Raw genomic sequence first — 22,150 nt, forward strand, 5'->3', positions numbered from 1 at the left:
TCTGGGGGGCTATATACCATGCTGGGCTGTATTATACCATTCTGGGGGGCTATATACCATTCAGGGCTGTATTATACCTTGCTGGGCTGCATTATACCATTCTGGGGGGGGCTATATACCATGCTGGGCTGTTTTATACCTTTCTGGGGGGCTATATACCATGCTGGGCTGTATTATACCATGCTGGCCTGTATTACACCATTCTGGGGGGGCTACATACCATACTGGGCTGTATTATACCGTGCTGGGCTGTATTATACCATTCTGGGGGGGCTATATACCATGCTGGGCTGTATTATACCATGCTGTGCTGTATTATACCATTCTGGGGGGTGCTATATACCATGCTGGGCTGTATTATACCATTCTGGGGGGGCTATATACCATGCTGGGCTGTATTATACCATGCTGGGCTGTATTATACCATTCTGGGGGGGCTATATACCATGCTGCGCTGTATTATACCATGCTGGCCTGTATTACATCATTCTAGGGGGGCTATATACCATGCTGGGCTGTATTATACCATGCTGGGGGGCTATATACCATACTGGGCTGTATTATTCCATTCTGGGGTGCTATATACCATGCTGGGCTGTATTATACCATTATACCTTATATGTCCTATAAGGAGATACCCGTTCTAAAAGTGCAGAAATAATCCCTGCATCTCTGTACTGCACAGCCAGAGCTCATCGCAGTCAGGAATTGTTTAACATAAAATGCCTTGGAGATCGCAGTCACACAACTCAAGTGTTGAGGACATTTATCCAGTCCAATCTAGAGCAAAGGTTGTTTCCACTGAACCTGGAGCCAGTAAAGAGCGTGTGCGATAACGGTGAAAACCTGATGGTGGCCCTATGCTGGGACAACCTCACATGCATGCCATGCATGGCTCATGTCTAGGGCTGGCGTTATGGGCAGGCAGACCAGGCAGCTGTCTAGGGCCCCCCGCTTCTCCGGGGGCCCCCAGCTGACGCTCCCTCTCCCATCATTCCCCGCTCTGCCTCTGACACAGCGGGGGTGCACTGACATCATCGCGCTCTCACTGTGTGCCAGACAGTACAGGAGGAGACAGGAGCAGCCAGCAGCGCGGGCACGAGGAGAAGGTGGAGTGATTTCTTTTTTTTTTAAATCAGTGTGAGTACTGGACTGTGGGGCCACACTGGGGGGACTATATACCATGCTCGGCTGTATCATACCATGCTGGGGGGGCTATATACCATGCTGAGCTGTATTAAACCATTCCGGTGGGGCTATATACCATGCTGGGCTGTATCATACCATGCTGGGGGGGGCTATTTACCTTGCTGGGCCGTATTATACCATTCAGGGGGGCTATATACCATGCTGGGCCGTATTACACCATTCTGGGGGGCTATATACCATGCTGGGCTGTATTATTCCATTCTGGGGTGCTATATACCATGCTTTGCTGTATTATACCATGCTGGGCTGTATTATACCATGCTGGGCTGTATTATATCATTCTGAGGGGCTATATACCATGCTGGGCTGTATTATACCATGCTTGACTTTATTATACCATTCTGGGGGGGCTATAAACCATGCTGGGCTGTATTATACCATGCTGGGCTGTATTATACCATTCTGGGGGGCTATATACCATGCTGGGCTGTATTATACCATGCTGGGCTGTATTACACCATTCTGGGGGGACAATATACCATGCTGGGCTGTATTATACCATGCTGGGCTGTATTATACCATTCTGGGGGGGCTATATACCATGCTGGGCTATATGGGCTGTATTATATCATTCTGGGGGGCTATATACCATGCTGGGCTGTATTATACCGTGCTGGGCTTTATTATACCATTCTGGGGGGGCTATATACCATGCTGGGCTGTATTATACCATTCTGGGGGGGCTATATACCATGCTGGGCTGTATCATACCATGCTAGGCTGTATTATGCAATTCTGGGGGGGCTATATACCATGCTGGGCTGTATTATACCTTGCTGGGCTGTATTATATCATTCTGGGGGGCTATATACCATGCTGGGCTGTATTATACCATGCTGGGCTATATTACACGATTCTGGGGGGGCTATATACCATGCTGGGTTGTATTATACCATGCTGGGCTGTATTATACCATTCTGGGGGGGCTATATACCATGCTGGGCTGTATTATACCATGCTGGGCTGTATTATATCATTCTGGGGGGCTATATACCATGCTGGGCTGTATTATAAAAATGTTGGGCTGTATTATACCATTCTGGGGGGCTACATACCATGCTGGGCTGCATTATACCTTGCTGGACTGTATTATACCATTCTGGGGGGGCTATATACCATGCTGGGCTGTATTATACCTTGCTGGGCTGTATTATACCATTCTGGGGGGCTATATACCATTCAGGGCTGTATTATACCTTGCTGGGCTGCATTATACCATTCTGGGGGGGCTATATACCATGCTGGGCTGTTTTATACCTTTCTGGGGGGCTATATACCATGCTGGGCTGTATTATACCATGCTGGCCTGTATTACACCATTCTGGGGGGGATACATACCATACTGGGCTGTATTATACCGTGCTGGGCTGTATTATACCATTCTGGGGGGGCTATATACCATGCTGGGCTGTATTATACCATGCTGTGCTGTATTATACCATTCTGGGGGGTGCTATATACCATGCTGGGCTGTATTATACCATTCTGGGGGGGCTATATACCATGCTGGGCTGTATTATACCATGCTGGGCTGTATTATACCATTCTGGGGGGGCTATATACCATGCTGCGCTGTATTATACCATGCTGGCCTGTATTACATCATTCTAGGGGGGCTATATACCATGCTGGGCTGTATTATACCATGCTGGGGGGCTATATACCATACTGGGCTGTATTATTCCATTCTGGGGTGCTATATACCATGCTGGGCTGTATTATACCATGTTGGGCTATATTTTACCATTCTGGGGGGCTATATACCATGCTGGGCTGTATTATACCATACTGGGCTCTATTATTCCTTTCTGAGGGGCTATATACCATATTGAGCTGTATTATACCATGCTGGGCTGTATTATACCATTCTGGGGGGCTATATGCTATGCTGGGCTGTATTATACCATGCTGGGATGTATTATACCGTGCTGGGCTTTATTATACCATTCTGGGGGGGCTATATACCATGCTGGGCTGTATTATACCTTGCTGGGCCGTATTATACCATTCAGGGGGGCTATATACCATGCTGGGCCGTATTACACCATTCTGGGGGGCTATATACCATGCTGGGCTGTATTATTCCATTCTGGGGTGCTATATACCATGCTTTGCTGTATTATACCATGCTGGGCTGTATTATACCATGCTGGGCTGTATTATATCATTCTGAGGGGCTATTTACCATGCTGGGCTGTATTATACCATGCTTGACTTTATTATACCATTCTGGGGGGGCTATAAACCATGCTGGGCTGTATTATACCATGCTGGGCTGTATTATACCATTCTGGGGGGCTATATACCATGCTGTGCTGTATTATACCATGCTGGGCTGTATTACACCATTCTGGGGGACAATATACCATGCTGGGCTGTATTATACCATGCTGGGCTGTATTATACCATTCTGGGGGGGCTATATACCATGCTGGGCTATATGGGCTGTATTATATCATTCTGGGGGGCTATATACCATGCTGGGCTGTATTATACCGTGCTGGGCTTTATTATACCATTCTGGGGGGGCTATATACCATGCTGGGCTGTATTATACCATTCTGGGGGGGCTATATACCATGCTGGGCTGTATCATACCATGCTAGGCTGTATTATACAATTCTGGGGGGGCTATATACCATGCTGGGCTGTATTATACCTTGCTGGGCTGTATTATATCATTCTGGGGGGCTATATACCATGCTGGGCTGTATTATACCGTGCTGGGCTTTATTATACCATTCTGGAGGGGCTATATACCATGCTGGGCTGTATTATACCATGCTGGCCTGTATTATAACATTCTGGGGGGCTATATACCATGCTGGGCTGTATTATACCATGCTGGGCTATATTACACCATTCTGGGGGGGCTATATACCATGCTGGGTTGTATTATACCATGCTGGTCTGTATTATACCATTCTGGGGGGGCTATATACCATGCTGGGCTGTATTATACCATGCTGGGCTGTATTATATCATTCTGGGGGGCTATATACCATGCTGGGCTGTATTATAAAAATGTTGGGCTGTATTATACCATTCTGGGGGGCTACATACCATGCTGGGCTGCATTATACCTTGCTGGACTGTATTATACCATTCTGGGGGGGCTATATACCATGCTGGGCTGTATTATACCTTGCTGGGCTGTATTATAAAATTCTGGGGGCTATATACCATTCTGGGCTGTATTATACCTTGCTGGGCTGCATTATACCATTCTGGGGGGGCTATATACCAAGCTGGGCTGTTTTATACCTTTCTGGGGGGCTATATACCATGCTGGGCTGTATTATACCATGCTGGCCTGTATTACACCATTCTGGGGGGGATACATACCATACTGGGCTGTATTATACCGTGCTGGGCTGTATTATACCATTCTGGGGGGCTATATACCATGCTGGGCTGTATTATACCATGCTGTGCTGTATTATACCATTCTGGGGGGTGCTATATACCATGCTGGGCTGTATTATACCATTCTGGGGGGGCTATATACCATGCTGGGCTGTATTATACCATGCTGGGCTGTATTATACCATTCTGGGGGGGCTATATACCATGCTGCGCTGTATTATACCATGCTGGCCTGTATTACATCATTCTAGGGGGGCTATATACCATGCTGGGCTGTATTATACCATGCTGGGGGGCTATATACCATACTGGGCTGTATTATTCCATTCTGGGGTGCTATATACCATGCTGGGCTGTATTATACCATGTTGGGCTATATTTTACCATTCTGGGGGACTATATACCATGCTGGGCTGTATTATACCATACTGGGCTCTATTATTCCTTTCTGGGGGGCTATATACCATATTGAGCTGTATTATACCATGCTGGGCTGTATTATACCATTCTGGGGGGCTATATGCTATGCTGGGCTGTATTATACCATGCTGGGATGTATTATACCGTGCTGGGCTTTATTATACCATTCTGGGGGGGCTATATACCATGCTGGGCTGTATTATACCATGTTGGGCTGTATTATACCATTCTGGGGGGGCTATATACCATGCTGGGCTGTAATATACCTTGCTGGGCTGTATTATACCATTCTGGGGGGCTACATACCATGCTGGGCTGCATTATACCTTGCTGGGCTGTATTATACCATTCTGGGGGGGCTATATACCATGCTGGGCTGTATTATACCTTGCTGGGCTGTATTATACCATTCTGGGGTGGCTATATACCATGCTGGGCTGTATTATACCTTGCTGGGCTGTATTATACCATTCTGGGGGGCTATATACCATGCTGGGCTGTATTATACCATGCTGGCCTGTATTACATCATTCTGGGGGGCTATATACCATGCTGGGCTGTATTATACCATGCTGGGGGGCTATATACCATACTGGGCTGTATTATTCCATTCTGGGGTGCTATATACCATGCTGGGCTGTATTATACCATGTTGGGCTATATTTTACCATTCTGGGGGGCTATATACCATGCTGGGCTGTATTATACCATACTGGGCTCTATTATTCCATTCTGGGGGGCTATATACCATATTGAGCTGTATTATACCATGCTGGGCTGTATTATACCATTCTGGGGGGCTATATGCTATGCTGGGCTGTATTATACCATGCTGGGCTGTATTACACCGTGCTGGGCTTTATTATACCATTCTGGGGGGGCTATATACCATGCTGGGCTGTATTATACCATGTTGGGCTGTATTATACCATTCTGGGGGGGGTTATATACCATGCTGGGCAGTAATATACCTTGCTGGGCTGTATTATACCATTCTGGGGGGCTACATACCATGCTGGGCTACATTATACCTTGCTGGGCTGTATTATAACATTCTGGGGGGGCTATATACCATGCTGGGCTGTATTATACCTTGCTGGGCTGTATTATACCATTCTGAGGGGGCTATATACCATGCTGGGCTGTATTATACCTTGCTGGGCTGTATTATACCATTCTGGTGGGCTATATACCATACTGGGCTGTATTATACCATGCTGGCCTGTATTACACCATTCTGGGGGGGCTACATACCATACTGGGCTGTATTATACCATGCTGGGCTGTATTATATCAATCTGGGGGGGATATATACCATGCTGGGCTGTGTTATACCTTGCTGGGCTGTATTATACCATTCTGGGGGGGCTATATACCATGCTGGGCTGTATTATACCTTGCTGTTCTGTATTATACCATTCTGGGGGGTGCTATATACCATGCTGGGCTGTATTATACCATTCTGGGGGGGGGCTATATACCATGCTGGCCTGTATTATACCATGCTGGGCTGTATTATACCATTCTGGGGGTGCTATATACCATGCTGGGCTGTATTATAGTATGCTGGCCTGTATTACATCATTCTGGGGGGGCTATATACCATGCTGGGCTGTATTATACCATGCTGGGGGGCTATATACCATACTGGGCTGTATTATTCCATTCTGGGGTGCTATATACCATGCTGGGCTGTATTTTACCATTCTGGGGCGCTATATACCATGCTGGGCTGTATTATACCATATTGGGCTCTATTATTCCATTCTGGGGGGCTATATACCATATTGAGCTGTATTATACCATGCTGGGCTGTATTATACCATTCTGGGGGGCTACATACCATGCTGGGCTGCATTATACCTTGCTGGGCTGTATTATACCACTCTGGGGGGGCTATATACCATGCTGGGCTGTATTAAACCTTGCTGGGCTGTATTATACCATTCTGGGGGGGCTATATACCATGCTGGGCTATATGGGCTGTATTATATCATTCTGGGGGGCTATATACCATGCTGGGCTGTATTATACCGTGCTGGGCTTTATTATACCATTCTGGGGGGGCTATATACCATGCTGGGCTGTATTATACCATTCTGGGGGGGCTATATACCATGCTGGGCTGTATCATACCATGCTAGGCTGTATTATGCAATTCTGGGGGGGCTATATACCATGCTGGGCTGTATTATACCTTGCTGGGCTGTATTATATCATTCTGGGGGGCTATATACCATGCTGGGCTGTATTATACCATGCTGGGCTATATTACACAATTCTGGGGGGGCTATATACCATGCTGGGTTGTATTATACCATGCTGGGCTGTATTATACCATTCTGGGGGGGCTATATACCATGCTGGGCTGTATTATACCATGCTGGGCTGTATTATATCATTCTGGGGGGCTATATACCATGCTGGGCTGTATTATAAAAATGTTGGGCTGTATTATACCATTCTGGGGGGCTACATACCATGCTGGGCTGCATTATACCTTGCTGGACTGTATTATACCATTCTGGGGGGGCTATATACCATGCTGGGCTGTATTATACCTTGCTGGGCTGTATTATACCATTCTGGGGGGCTATATACCATTCAGGGCTGTATTATACCTTGCTGGGCTGCATTATACCATTCTGGGGGGGCTATATACCATGCTGGGCTGTTTTATACCTTTCTGGGGGGCTATATACCATGCTGGGCTGTATTATACCATGCTGGCCTGTATTACACCATTCTGGGGGGGATACATACCATACTGGGCTGTATTATACCGTGCTGGGCTGTATTATACCATTCTGGGGGGGCTATATACCATGCTGGGCTGTATTATACCATGCTGTGCTGTATTATACCATTCTGGGGGGTGCTATATACCATGCTGGGCTGTATTATACCATTCTGGGGGGGCTATATACCATGCTGGGCTGTATTATACCATGCTGGGCTGTATTATACCATTCTGGGGGGGCTATATACCATGCTGCGCTGTATTATACCATGCTGGCCTGTATTACATCATTCTAGGGGGGCTATATACCATGCTGGGCTGTATTATACCATGCTGGGGGGCTATATACCATACTGGGCTGTATTATTCCATTCTGGGGTGCTATATACCATGCTGGGCTGTATTATACCATGTTGGGCTATATTTTACCATTGTGGGGGGCTATATACCATGCTGGGCTGTATTATACCATACTGGGCTCTATTATTCCTTTCTGAGGGGCTATATACCATATTGAGCTGTATTATACCATGCTGGGCTGTATTATACCATTCTGGGGGGCTATATGCTATGCTGGGCTGTATTATACCATGCTGGGATGTATTATACCGTGCTGGGCTTTATTATACCATTCTGGGGGGGCTATATACCATGCTGGGCTGTATTATACCTTGCTGGGCCGTATTATACCATTCAGGGGGGCTATATACCATGCTGGGCCGTATTACACCATTCTGGGGGGCTATATACCATGCTGGGCTGTATTATTCCATTCTGGGGTGCTATATACCATGCTTTGCTGTATTATACCATGCTGGGCTGTATTATACCATGCTGGGCTGTATTATATCATTCTGAGGGGCTATTTACCATGCTGGGCTGTATTATACCATGCTTGACTTTATTATACCATTCTGGGGGGGCTATAAACCATGCTGGGCTGTATTATACCATGCTGGGCTGTATTATACCATTCTGGGGGGCTATATACCATGCTGTGCTGTATTATACCATGCTGGGCTGTATTACACCATTCTGGGGGACAATATACCATGCTGGGCTGTATTATACCATGCTGGGCTGTATTATACCATTCTGGGGGGGCTATATACCATGCTGGGCTATATGGGCTGTATTATATCATTCTGGGGGGCTATATACCATGCTGGGCGGTATTATACCGTGCTGGGCTTTATTATACCATTCTGGGGGGGCTATATACCATGCTGGGCTGTATTATACCATTCTGGGGGGGCTATATACCATGCTGGGCTGTATCATACCATGCTAGGCTGTATTATACAATTCTGGGGGGGCTATATACCATGCTGGGCTGTATTATACCTTGCTGGGCTGTATTATATCATTCTGGGGGGCTATATACCATGCTGGGCTGTATTATACCGTGCTGGGCTTTATTATACCATTCTGGAGGGGCTATATACCATGCTGGGCTGTATTATACCATGCTGGCCTGTATTATAACATTCTGGGGGGCTATATACCATGCTGGGCTGTATTATACCATGCTGGGCTATATTACACCATTCTGGGGGGGCTATATACCATGCTGGGTTGTATTATACCATGCTGGGCTGTATTATACCATTCTGGGGGGGCTATATACCATGCTGGGCTGTATTATACCATGCTGGGCTGTATTATATCATTCTGGGGGGCTATATACCATGCTGGGCTGTATTATAAAAATGTTGGGCTGTATTATACCATTCTGGGGGGCTACATACCATGCTGGGCTGCATTATACCTTGCTGGACTGTATTATACCATTCTGGGGGGGCTATATACCATGCTGGGCTGTATTATACCTTGCTGGGCTGTATTATAAAATTCTGGGGGCTATATACCATTCTGGGCTGTATTATACCTTGCTGGGCTGCATTATACCATTCTGGGGGGGCTATATACCAAGCTGGGCTGTTTTATACCTTTCTGGGGGGCTATATACCATGCTGGGCTGTATTATACCATGCTGGCCTGTATTACACCATTCTGGGGGGGATACATACCATACTGGGCTGTATTATACCGTGCTGGGCTGTATTATACCATTCTGGGGGGCTATATACCATGCTGGGCTGTATTATACCATGCTGTGCTGTATTATACCATTCTGGGGGGTGCTATATACCATGCTGGGCTGTATTATACCATTCTGGGGGGGCTATATACCATGCTGGGCTGTATTATACCATGCTGGGCTGTATTATACCATTCTGGGGGGGCTATATACCATGCTGCGCTGTATTATACCATGCTGGCCTGTATTACATCATTCTAGGGGGGCTATATACCATGCTGGGCTGTATTATACCATGCTGGGGGGCTATATACCATACTGGGCTGTATTATTCCATTCTGGGGTGCTATATACCATGCTGGGCTGTATTATACCATGTTGGGCTATATTTTACCATTCTGGGGGACTATATACCATGCTGGGCTGTATTATACCATACTGGGCTCTATTATTCCTTTCTGGGGGGCTATATACCATATTGAGCTGTATTATACCATGCTGGGCTGTATTATACCATTCTGGGGGGCTATATGCTATGCTGGGCTGTATTATACCATGCTGGGATGTATTATACCGTGCTGGGCTTTATTATACCATTCTGGGGGGGCTATATACCATGCTGGGCTGTATTATACCATGTTGGGCTGTATTATACCATTCTGGGGGGGCTATATACCATGCTGGGCTGTAATATACCTTGCTGGGCTGTATTATACCATTCTGGGGGGCTACATACCATGCTGGGCTGCATTATACCTTGCTGGGCTGTATTATACCATTCTGGGGGGGCTATATACCATGCTGGGCTGTATTATACCTTGCTGGGCTGTATTATACCATTCTGGGGTGGCTATATACCATGCTGGGCTGTATTATACCTTGCTGGGCTGTATTATACCATTCTGGGGGGCTATATACCATGCTGGGCTGTATTATACCATGCTGGCCTGTATTACATCATTCTGGGGGGCTATATACCATGCTGGGCTGTATTATACCATGCTGGGGGGCTATATACCATACTGGGCTGTATTATTCCATTCTGGGGTGCTATATACCATGCTGGGCTGTATTATACCATGTTGGGCTATATTTTACCATTCTGGGGGGCTATATACCATGCTGGGCTGTATTATACCATACTGGGCTCTATTATTCCATTCTGGGGGGCTATATACCATATTGAGCTGTATTATACCATGCTGGGCTGTATTATACCATTCTGGGGGGCTATATGCTATGCTGGGCTGTATTATACCATGCTGGGCTGTATTACACCGTGCTGGGCTTTATTATACCATTCTGGGGGGGCTATATACCATGCTGGGCTGTATTATACCATGTTGGGCTGTATTATACCATTCTGGGGGGGGTTATATACCATGCTGGGCAGTAATATACCTTGCTGGGCTGTATTATACCATTCTGGGGGGCTACATACCATGCTGGGCTGCATTATACCTTGCTGGGCTGTATTATAACATTCTGGGGGGGCTATATACCATGCTGGGCTGTATTATACCTTGCTGGGCTGTATTATACCATTCTGAGGGGGCTATATACCATGCTGAGCTGTATTATACCTTGCTGGGCTGTATTATACCATTCTGGTGGGCTATATACCATACTGGGCTGTATTATACCATGCTGGCCTGTATTACACCATTCTGGGGGGGATACATACCATACTGGGCTGTATTATACCATGCTGGGCTGTATTATATCAATCTGGGGGGGATATATACCATGCTGGGCTGTGTTATACCTTGCTGGGCTGTATTATACCATTCTGGGGGGGCTATATACCATGCTGGGCTGTATTATACCTTGCTGTTCTGTATTATACCATTCTGGGGGGTGCTATATACCATGCTGGGCTGTATTATACCATTCTGGGGGGGGGCTATATACCATGCTGGCCTGTATTATACCATGCTGGGCTGTATTATACCATTCTGGGGGTGCTATATACCATGCTGGGCTGTATTATAGTATGCTGGCCTGTATTACATCATTCTGGGGGGGCTATATACCATGCTGGGCTGTATTATACCATGCTGGGGGGCTATATACCATACTGGGCTGTTTTATTCCATTCTGGGGTGCTATATACCATGCTGGGCTGTATTTTACCATTCTGGGGCGCTATATACCATGCTGGGCTGTATTATACCATATTGGGCTCTATTATTCCATTCTGGGGGGCTATATACCATATTGAGCTGTATTATACCATGCTGGGCTGTATTATACCATTCTGGGGGGCTACATACCATGCTGGGCTGCATTATACCTTGCTGGGCTGTATTATACCACTCTGGGGGGGCTATATACCATGCTGGGCTGTATTATACCTTGCTGGGCTGTATTATACCATTCTGTGGGGGCTATATACCATGCTGGGCTGTATTATACCTTGCTGGGCTGCATTATACCATTCTGCGTGGGGGCTATATACCATGCTGGGCTGTTTTATACCTTTTTGGGGGGCCATATACCATGCTGGGCTGTATTATACCATGCTGGCCTGTATTACACCATTCTGGGGGGGGGCTACATACCATACTGGACTGTATCATACCGTGCTGGGCTGTATTATATCAATCTGGGGGGGATATATACCATGCTGGGCTGTGTTATACCTTGCTGGGCTGTATTATACCATTCTGGGTGGGCTATATACCATGCTGGGCTGTATTATACCATGCTGTGCTGTATTATACCATTCTTGGGGTGCTATATACCATGCTGGGCTGTATTATACCATGCTGGGCTGTATTATACCATTCTGGGGGGGCTATATACCATGCTGCGCTTTATTATACCATGCTGGCATGTATTACATCATTCTGGGGGGGCTATATACCATGCTGGGCTGTATTATACCATGCTGGGGGGTTATATACCATACTGGGCTGTATTATTCCATTCTGGGGTGCTATATACCATGCTGCGCTTTATTATACCATGCTGGCATGTATTACATCATTCTGGGGGGGCTATATACCATGCTGGGCTGTTTTATACCTTTCTGGGGGGCCATATACCATGCTGGGCTGTATTATACCATGCAGGCCTGTATTACACCATTCTGGGGGGGGGCTACATACCATACTGGACTGTATCATACCGTGCTGGGCTGTATTATATCAATCTGGGGGGGATATATACCATGCTGGGCTGTGTTATACCTTGCTGGGCTGTATTATACCATTCTGGGTGGGCTATATACCATGCTGGGCTGTATTATACCATGCTGTGCTGTATTATACCATTCTTGGTGTGCTATATACCATGCTGGGCTGTATTATACCATGCTGGGCTGTATTATACCATTCTGGGGGGGCTATATACCATGCTGCGCTTTATTATACCATGCTGGCATGTATTACATCATTCTGGGGGGGCTATATACCATGCTGGGCTGTATTATACCATGCTGGGGGGTTATATACCATACTGGGCTGTATTATTCCATTCTGGGGTGCTATATACCATGCTGGGCTGTATTATACCATGCTGGGCTGTATTTTACCATTCTGGGGGGCTACATACCATGCTGGGCTGTATTATACCATACTGGGCTCTATTATTCCATTCTGGGGGCCTATATACCATATTGAGCTGTATTATACCATGCTGGGCTGTATTATACCATTCTGGGGGGCTATATGCTATGCTGGGCTGTATTATACCATGCTGGGCTGTATTATACCATGCTGGGCTGTATTATATCATTCTGGGGGGCTATATACCATGCTGGGCTGTATTATACCATGCTGGGGGGCTATATACCATACTGAGCTGTATTATTCCATTCTGGGGTGCTATACACCATGATGGGCTGTATTATACCATGCTGGGCTGTATTTTACCATTCTGGGGGGCTATATACCATGCTGGGCTGTATTATACCATACTGGGCTCTATTATTCCATTCTGGGGGGCTATATACCATATTGAGCTGTATTATACCATGCTGGGCTGTATTATACCATTCTGGGGGGCTATATGCTATGCTGGGCTGTATTATACCATGCTGGACTGTATTATACCGTGCTGGGCTTTATTATACCATTCTGGGGGGGCTATATACCATGCTGGGCTGTATTATACCATGTTGGGCTGTATTATACCATTCTGGGGGGCTATATACCATGCTGGGCTGTAATATACCTTGCTGGGCTGTATTATACCATTCTGGGGGGCTACATACCATGCTGGGCTGCATTATACCTTGCTGGGCTGTATTATACCATTCTGGGGGGGGCTATATACCATGCTGGGCTGTATTATACCTTGCTGGGCTGTATTATACCATTCTGGGGGGGCTATATACCATGCTGGGCTGTATTATACCTTGCTGGGCTGTATTATACCATTCTGGGGGGCTATATACCTTGCTCGGCTGTATTATACCATGCTGGCCTTTATTACACCATTCTGGGGGGGATACATGCCATACTGGGCTGTATTATACCATGCTGGGCTATATTATATCAATATGGGGGGGATATATACCATGCTGGGCTGTGTTATACCTTGCTGGGCTGTATTATACCATTTTGGTTGGGCTATATACCATGCTGGGCTGTATTATACCTTGCTGTGCTGTATTATACCATTCTGGGGGGTGCTATATACCATGCTGGGCTGTATTATACCATTCTGGGGGGGCTATATACCATGCTGGGCTGTATTATACCATGCTGGGCTGTATTATACCATTCTGGGGGGGCTATATACCATGCTGCGCTGTATTATACCATGCTGGCCTGTATTACATCATTCTGGGGGGGCTACATACCATGCTGGGCTGTATTATACCATGCTGGGGGGCTATATACCATACTGGGCTGTATTATTCCATTCTGGGGTGCTAAATACCATGCTGGGCTGTATTATACCATGCTGGGATGTATTTTACCATTCTGGGAGGCTATATACCATACTGGGCTGTATTATACCATACTGGGCTCTATTATTCCATTCTGGGGGGCTATATACCATATAGAGCTGTATTACACCATGCTGGGCTGTATTATACCATTCTGGGGGGCTACATACCATGCTGGGCTGCATTATACCTTGCTGGGCTGTATTATACCATGCTGGGCTGTATTATATCATTATGGGGGGCTATATACCATGCTGGGCTGTATTATACCTTGCTGGGCTGTATTATACCATTCTGGGGGGGCTATATACCTTGCTGGGCTGTATTATACCTTGCTGGGCTGCATTATACCATTCTGGGGGGCTATATACCATGCTGGGCTGTTTTATACCTTTCTGGGGGGCTATATACCATGCTGGGCTGTATTATACCATGCTGGCCTTTATTACACCATTCTGGGGGGGCTACATACCATACTGGGCTGTATTATACCATGCTGGGCTATATTATATCAATCTGGGGGGGATATATTCCATGCTGGGCTGTGTTATACCTTGCTGGGCTGTATTATACCATTCTGGGGGGGCTATATACCATGCTGGGCTGTATTATACCTTGCTGTGCTGTATTATACCATTCTGGGGGGTGCTATATACCATGCTGGGCTGTATTATACCATTCTTGGGGGGCTATATACCATGCTGGACTGTATTATACCATGCTGGGCTGTATTATACCATTCTGGGGGGCTATATACCATGCTGGGCTGTATTATACCATGCTGGCCTGTATTACATCATTCTGGGTGGGCTATATACCATGCTGGGCTGTATTATACCATGCTGGGGGGCTATATACCATACTGGGCTGTATTATTCCATTCTGGGGTGCTATATACCATGCTGGGCTGTATTATACCATGCTGGGCTGTATTTTATCATTCTGGGGGGCTATATACCATGCTGGGCTGTATTATACCATACTGGGCTCTATTATTCCATCCTGGGGGGCTATATACCATATTGAGCTGTATTACACCATGCTGGGCTGTATTATACCATTCTGGGGGGCTACATACCATGCTGGGCTGCATTATACCTTGCTGGGCTGTGTTATACCACTCTGGGGGGGCTGTATACCATGCTGGGCTGTATTATAACTTGCTGGGCTGTATTATACCATTCTGGGGGGGCTATATACCATGCTGGGCTGTATTATACCATGCTGGGCTGTATTATACCATTCTGGGGGGGCTATATACCATGCTGCGCTTTATTATACCATGCTGGCATGTATTACATCATTCTGGGGGGGCTATATACCATGCTGGGCTGTATTATACCATGCTGGGGGGTTATATACCATACTGGGCTGTATTATTCCATTCTGGGGTGCTATATACCATGCTGGGCTGTATTATACCATGCTGGGCTGTATTTTACCATTCTGGGGGGATACATACCATGCTGGGCTGTATTATACCATACTGGGCTCTATTATTCCATTCTGGGGGCCTATATACCATATTGAGCTGTATTATACCATGCTGGGCTGTATTATACCATTCTGGGGGGCTATATGCTATGCTGGGCTGTATTATACCATGCTGGGCTGTATTATACCATGCTGGGCTGTATTATATCATTCTGGGGGGCTATATACCATGCTGGGCTGTATTATACCATGCTGGGGGGCTATATACCATACTGAGCTGTATTATTCCATTCTGGGGTGCTATACACCATGATGGGCTGTATTATACCATGCTGGGCTGTATTTTACCATTCTGGGGGGCTATATACCATGCTGGGCTGTATTATACCATACTGGGCTCTATTATTCCATTCTGGGGGGCTATATACCATATTGAGCTGTATTATACCATGCTGGGCTGTATTATACCATTCTGGGGGGCTATATGCTATGCTGGGCTGTATTATACCATGCTGGACTGTATTATACCGTGCTGGGCTTTATTATACCATTCTGGGGGGGCTATATACCATGCTGGGCTGTATTATACCATGTTGGGCTGTATTATACCATTCTGGGGGGCTATATACCATGCTGGGCTGTAATATACCTTGCTGGGCTGTATTATACCATTCTGGGGGGCTACATACCATGCTGGGCTGCATTATACCTTGCTGGGCTGTATTATACCATTCTGGGGGGGGCTATATACCATGCTGGGCTGTATTATACCTTGCTGGGCTGTATTATACCATTCTGGGGGGGCTATATACCATGCTGGGCTGTATTATACCTTGCTGGGCTGTATTATACCATTCTGGGGGGCTATATACCTTGCTCGGCTGTATTATACCATGCTGGCCTTTATTACACCATTCTGGGGGGGATACATGCCATACTGGGCTGTATTATACCATGCTGGGCTATATTATATCAATATGGGGGGGATATATACCATGCTGGGCTGTGTTATACCTTGCTGGGCTGTATTATACCATTTTGGTTGGGCTATATACCATGCTGGGCTGTATTATACCTTGCTGTGCTGTATTATACCATTCTGGGGGGTGCTATATACCATGCTGGGCTGTATTATACCATTCTGGGGGGGCTATATACCATGCTGGGCTGTATTATACCATGCTGGGCTGTATTATACCATTCTGGGGGGGCTATATACCATGCTGCGCTGTATTATACCATGCTGGCCTGTATTACATCATTCTGGGGGGGCTACATACCATGCTGGGCTGTATTATACCATGCTGGGGGGCTATATACCATACTGGGCTGTATTATTCCATTCTGGGGTGCTAAATACCATGCTGGGCTGTATTATACCATGCTGGGATGTATTTTACCATTCTGGGAGGCTATATACCATACTGGGCTGTATTATACCATACTGGGCTCTATTATTCCATTCTGGGGGGCTATATACCATATAGAGCTGTATTACACCATGCTGGGCTGTATTATACCATTCTGGGGGGCTACATACCATGCTGGGCTGCATTATACCTTGCTGGGCTGTATTATACCATGCTGGGCTGTATTATATCATTATGGGGGGCTATATACCATGCTGGGCTGTATTATACCTTGCTGGGCTGTATTATACCATTCTGGGGGGGCTATATACCATGCTGGGCTGTATTATACCTTGCTGGGCTGCATTATACCATTCTGGGGGGCTATATACCATGCTGGGCTGTTTTATACCTTTCTGGGGGGCTATATACCATGCTGGGCTGTATTATACCATGCTGGCCTTTATTACACCATTCTGGGGGGGCTACATACCATACTGGGCTGTATTATACCATGCTGGGCTATATTATATCAATCTGGGGGGGATATATTCCATGCTGGGCTGTGTTATACCTTGCTGGGCTGTATTATACCATTCTGGGGGGGCTATATACCATGCTGGGCTGTGTTATACCTTGCTGTGCTGTATTATACCATTCTGGGGGGTGCTATATACCATGCTGGGCTGTATTATACCATTCTTGGGGGGCTATATACCATGCTGGACTGTATTATACCATGCTGGGCTGTATTATACCATTCTGGGGGGCTATATACCATGCTGGGCTGTATTATACCATGCTGGCCTGTATTACATCATTCTGGGGGGGCTATATACCATGCTGGGCTGTATTATACCATGCTGGGGGGCTATATACCATACTGGGCTGTATTATTCCATTCTGGGGTGCTATATACCATGCTGGGCTGTATTATACCATGCTGGGCTGTATTTTATCATTCTGGGGGGCTATATACCATGCTGGGCTGTATTATACCATACTGGGCTCTATTATTCCATCCTGGGGGGCTATATACCATATTGAGCTGTATTACACCATGCTGGGCTGTATTATACCATTCTGGGGGGCTACATACCATGCTGGGCTGCATTATACCTTGCTGGGCTGTGTTATACCACTCTGGGGGGGCTGTATACCATGCTGGGCTGTATTATAACTTGCTGGGCTGTATTATACCATTCTGGGGGGGCTATATACCATGCTGGGCTGTATTATACCTTGCTGGGCTGCCTTATACCATTCTGGGGGGGCTATATACCATGCTGGGCTGTTTTATACCTTTCTGGGGGGCTATATACCATGCTGGGCTGTATTATACCATGCTGGCCTGTATTACACCATTCTGGGGGGGCTACATACCATACTGGGCTGTATTATACCGTGCTGGGCTGTATTATATCAATCTGGGGGGGATATATACCATGCTGGGCTGTGTTATACCTTGCTGGGCTGTATTATACCATTCTGGGGGGGATATATACCATGCTGGGCTGTATTATACCATGCTGTGCTGTATTATACCATTCTGGGGGTGCTATATACCATGCTGGGCTGTATTATACCATTCTGGGGGGGCTATATACCATGCTGGGCTGTATTATACCATGTTGGGCTTTATTATACCATTCTGGGGGGGCTATATACCACGCTGCGCTGTATTATACCATGCTGGCCTGTATTACATCATTCTGGGGGGGCTATATACCATGCTGGGCTGTATTATACCATGCTGGGGGGCTATATACCATACTGGGCTGTCTTATTCCATTCTGGGGTGCTATATACCATGCTGGGATGTATTATACCATGCTAGGCTGTATTTTACCATTCTGGGGGGCGATATACCATGCTGGGCTGTATTATACCATACTGGGCTCTATTATTCCATTCTGGGGGGCTGTATACCATATTGAGCTGTATTATACCATGCTGGGCTGTATTATACCATTCTGGGGGGCTATATGCTATGCTGGGCTGTATTATACCATGCAGGGCTGTATTATACCATGCTTGGCTGTATTATATCATTCTGGGGGGCTATATACCATGCTGGGCTGTATTATACCGTGCTGGGCTTTATTATACCATTCTGGGGGGCTATATACCATGCTGGGCTGTATTATACCATGTTGGGCAGTATTATACCATTCTGGGTTGGCTATATACCATGCTGGGCTGTAATATACCTTGCTGGGCTGTATTATACCATTCTGGGGGGCTACATACCATGCTGGGCTGCATTATACCTTGCTGTGCTGTATGTTACCATTCTGGGGGGCTATATACCATGCTGGGCTGTATTATACCATACTGGGCTCTATTATTCCATTCTGGGGGGCTATATACCATATTGAGCTGTATGATGCCATGCTGGGCTGTATTATACCATTCTGGGGGGCTATATGCTATGCTGGGCTGTATTATACCATGCTGGGCTGTATTATACCATGCTGGGCTGTATTATATCATTCTGGGGGGCTATATACCATGCTGGGCTGTATTATACCATGCTGGGGGGCTATATACCATACTGGGCTGTATTATTCCATTCTGGGGTGCTATATACCATGCTGGGCTGTATTATACCATACTGGGCTCTATTATTCCATTCTGGGGGGCTGTATACCATATTGAGCTGTATTATACCATGCTGGGCTGTATTATACCATTCTGGGGGGCTATATGCTATGCTGGGCTGTATTATACCATGCAGGGCTGTATTATACCATGCTGGGCTGTATTATATCATTCTGGGGGGCTATATACCATGCTGGGCTGTATTATACCGTGCTGGGCTTTATTATACCATTCTGGGGGGCTATATACCATGCTGGGCTGTATTATACCATGTTGGGCAGTATTATACCATTCTGGGTTGGCTATATACCATGCTGGGCTGTAATATACCTTGCTGGGCTGTATTATACCATTCTGGGGGGCTACATACCATGCTGGGCTGCATTATACCTTGCTGTGCTGTATGTTACCATTCTGGGGGGCTATATACCATGCTGGGCTGTATTATACCATACTGGGCTCTATTATTCCATTCTGGGGGGCTATATACCATATTGAGCTGTATGATGCCATGCTGGGCTGTATTATACCATTCTGGGGGGCTATATGCTATGCTGGGCTGTATTATACCATGCTGGGCTGTATTATACCATGCTGGGCTGTATTATATCATCCTGGGGGGCTATATACCATGCTGGGCTGTATTATACCATGCTGGGGGGCTATATACCATACTGGGCTGTATTATTCCATTCTGGGGTGCTATATACCATGCTGGGCTGTATTTTACCATTCTGGGGGGCTATATACCATGCTGGGCTGTATTATACCATACTGGGCTCTATTATTCCATTCTGGGGGGCTATATATCATACTGAGCTGTATTATACCATGCTGGGCTGTATTATACCATTCTGGGGGGCTATATGCCATGCTGTGCTGTATTATACCATACTGGGCTCTATTATTCCATTCTGGGGGGGCTATATACCATGCTGGGCTCTATTATACCATGTTGGGCTGTATTATACCATTCTGGGGGGGCTATATACCATGCTGGGCTGTAATATACCTTGCTGGACTGTATTATGCCATTCTGGGGGGGGCTATATACCATGCTGGGCTGTATTATACCTTGCTGGGCTGTATTATACCATTCTGGGGGGGTTATATACCATGCTGGGCTGTATTATACTTTGCTGGGCTGTATTATACCATTCTGGGGGCTATATACCATGCTGGGCTGTATTATACCATGCTAGCCTGTATTACACCATTCTGTGGGGGCTACATACCATACTGGGCTGTATTATACCATGCTGGGCTGTATTATATCAATCTGGGGGTGATATATACCATGCTGGGCTGTGTTATACCTTGCTGGGCTGTATTATACCATTCTGGGGGGGGTTTATACCATGCTGGGCAGTATTATACCTTGCTGTGCTGTATTATACCATTCTGGGGGGTGCTATGTACCATGCTGGGCTGTATTATACCATTCTGGGGGGGGCTATATACCATGCTGGGCTGTATTATACCATGTTGGGCTGTATTATACAATTCTGGGGGGCTATATACCATGCTGGGCTGTATTATACCATGCTGGCCTGTATTACATCATTCTGGGGGGGCTATATACCATGCTGGGCTGTATTATACCATGCTGGGGGGCTATATACCATACTGGGCTGTATTATTCCATTCTGGGGTGCTATATACCATGATGGGCTGTATTATACCATGCTGGGCTGTATTTTACCATTGCGGGGGGCTATATACCATGCTGGGCTGTATTATACCATACTGGGCTCTATTATTCCATTCTGGGGGGCTATATACCATATTGAGCTGTATTACACCATGCTGGGCTGTATTATACCCTTCTGGGGGGCTACATACCATGCTGGACTGCATTATACCTTGCTGGGCTGTGTTATACCACTCTGGGGGGCTATATACCATGCTGGGCTTTATTATACCTTGCTGGGTTGTATTATACCATTCTGGGGGGGCTATATATCATGCTGGGCTGTATTATACCTTGCTGGGCTGTATTATACCATTCTGGGGGGGCTATATACCATGCTGGGATGTTTTATACCTTTCTGGGGGGCTATATACCATACTGGGCTGTATTATACCATTCTGGC

The sequence above is a fragment of the Dendrobates tinctorius genome, unplaced genomic scaffold, assembly GCF_039654945.1.
Source record: "Dendrobates tinctorius isolate UK_male_01 unplaced genomic scaffold, ASM3965494v1 ptg000116l, whole genome shotgun sequence".
In the NCBI taxonomy this organism is placed as follows: Eukaryota; Metazoa; Chordata; class Amphibia; order Anura; family Dendrobatidae; genus Dendrobates; species Dendrobates tinctorius.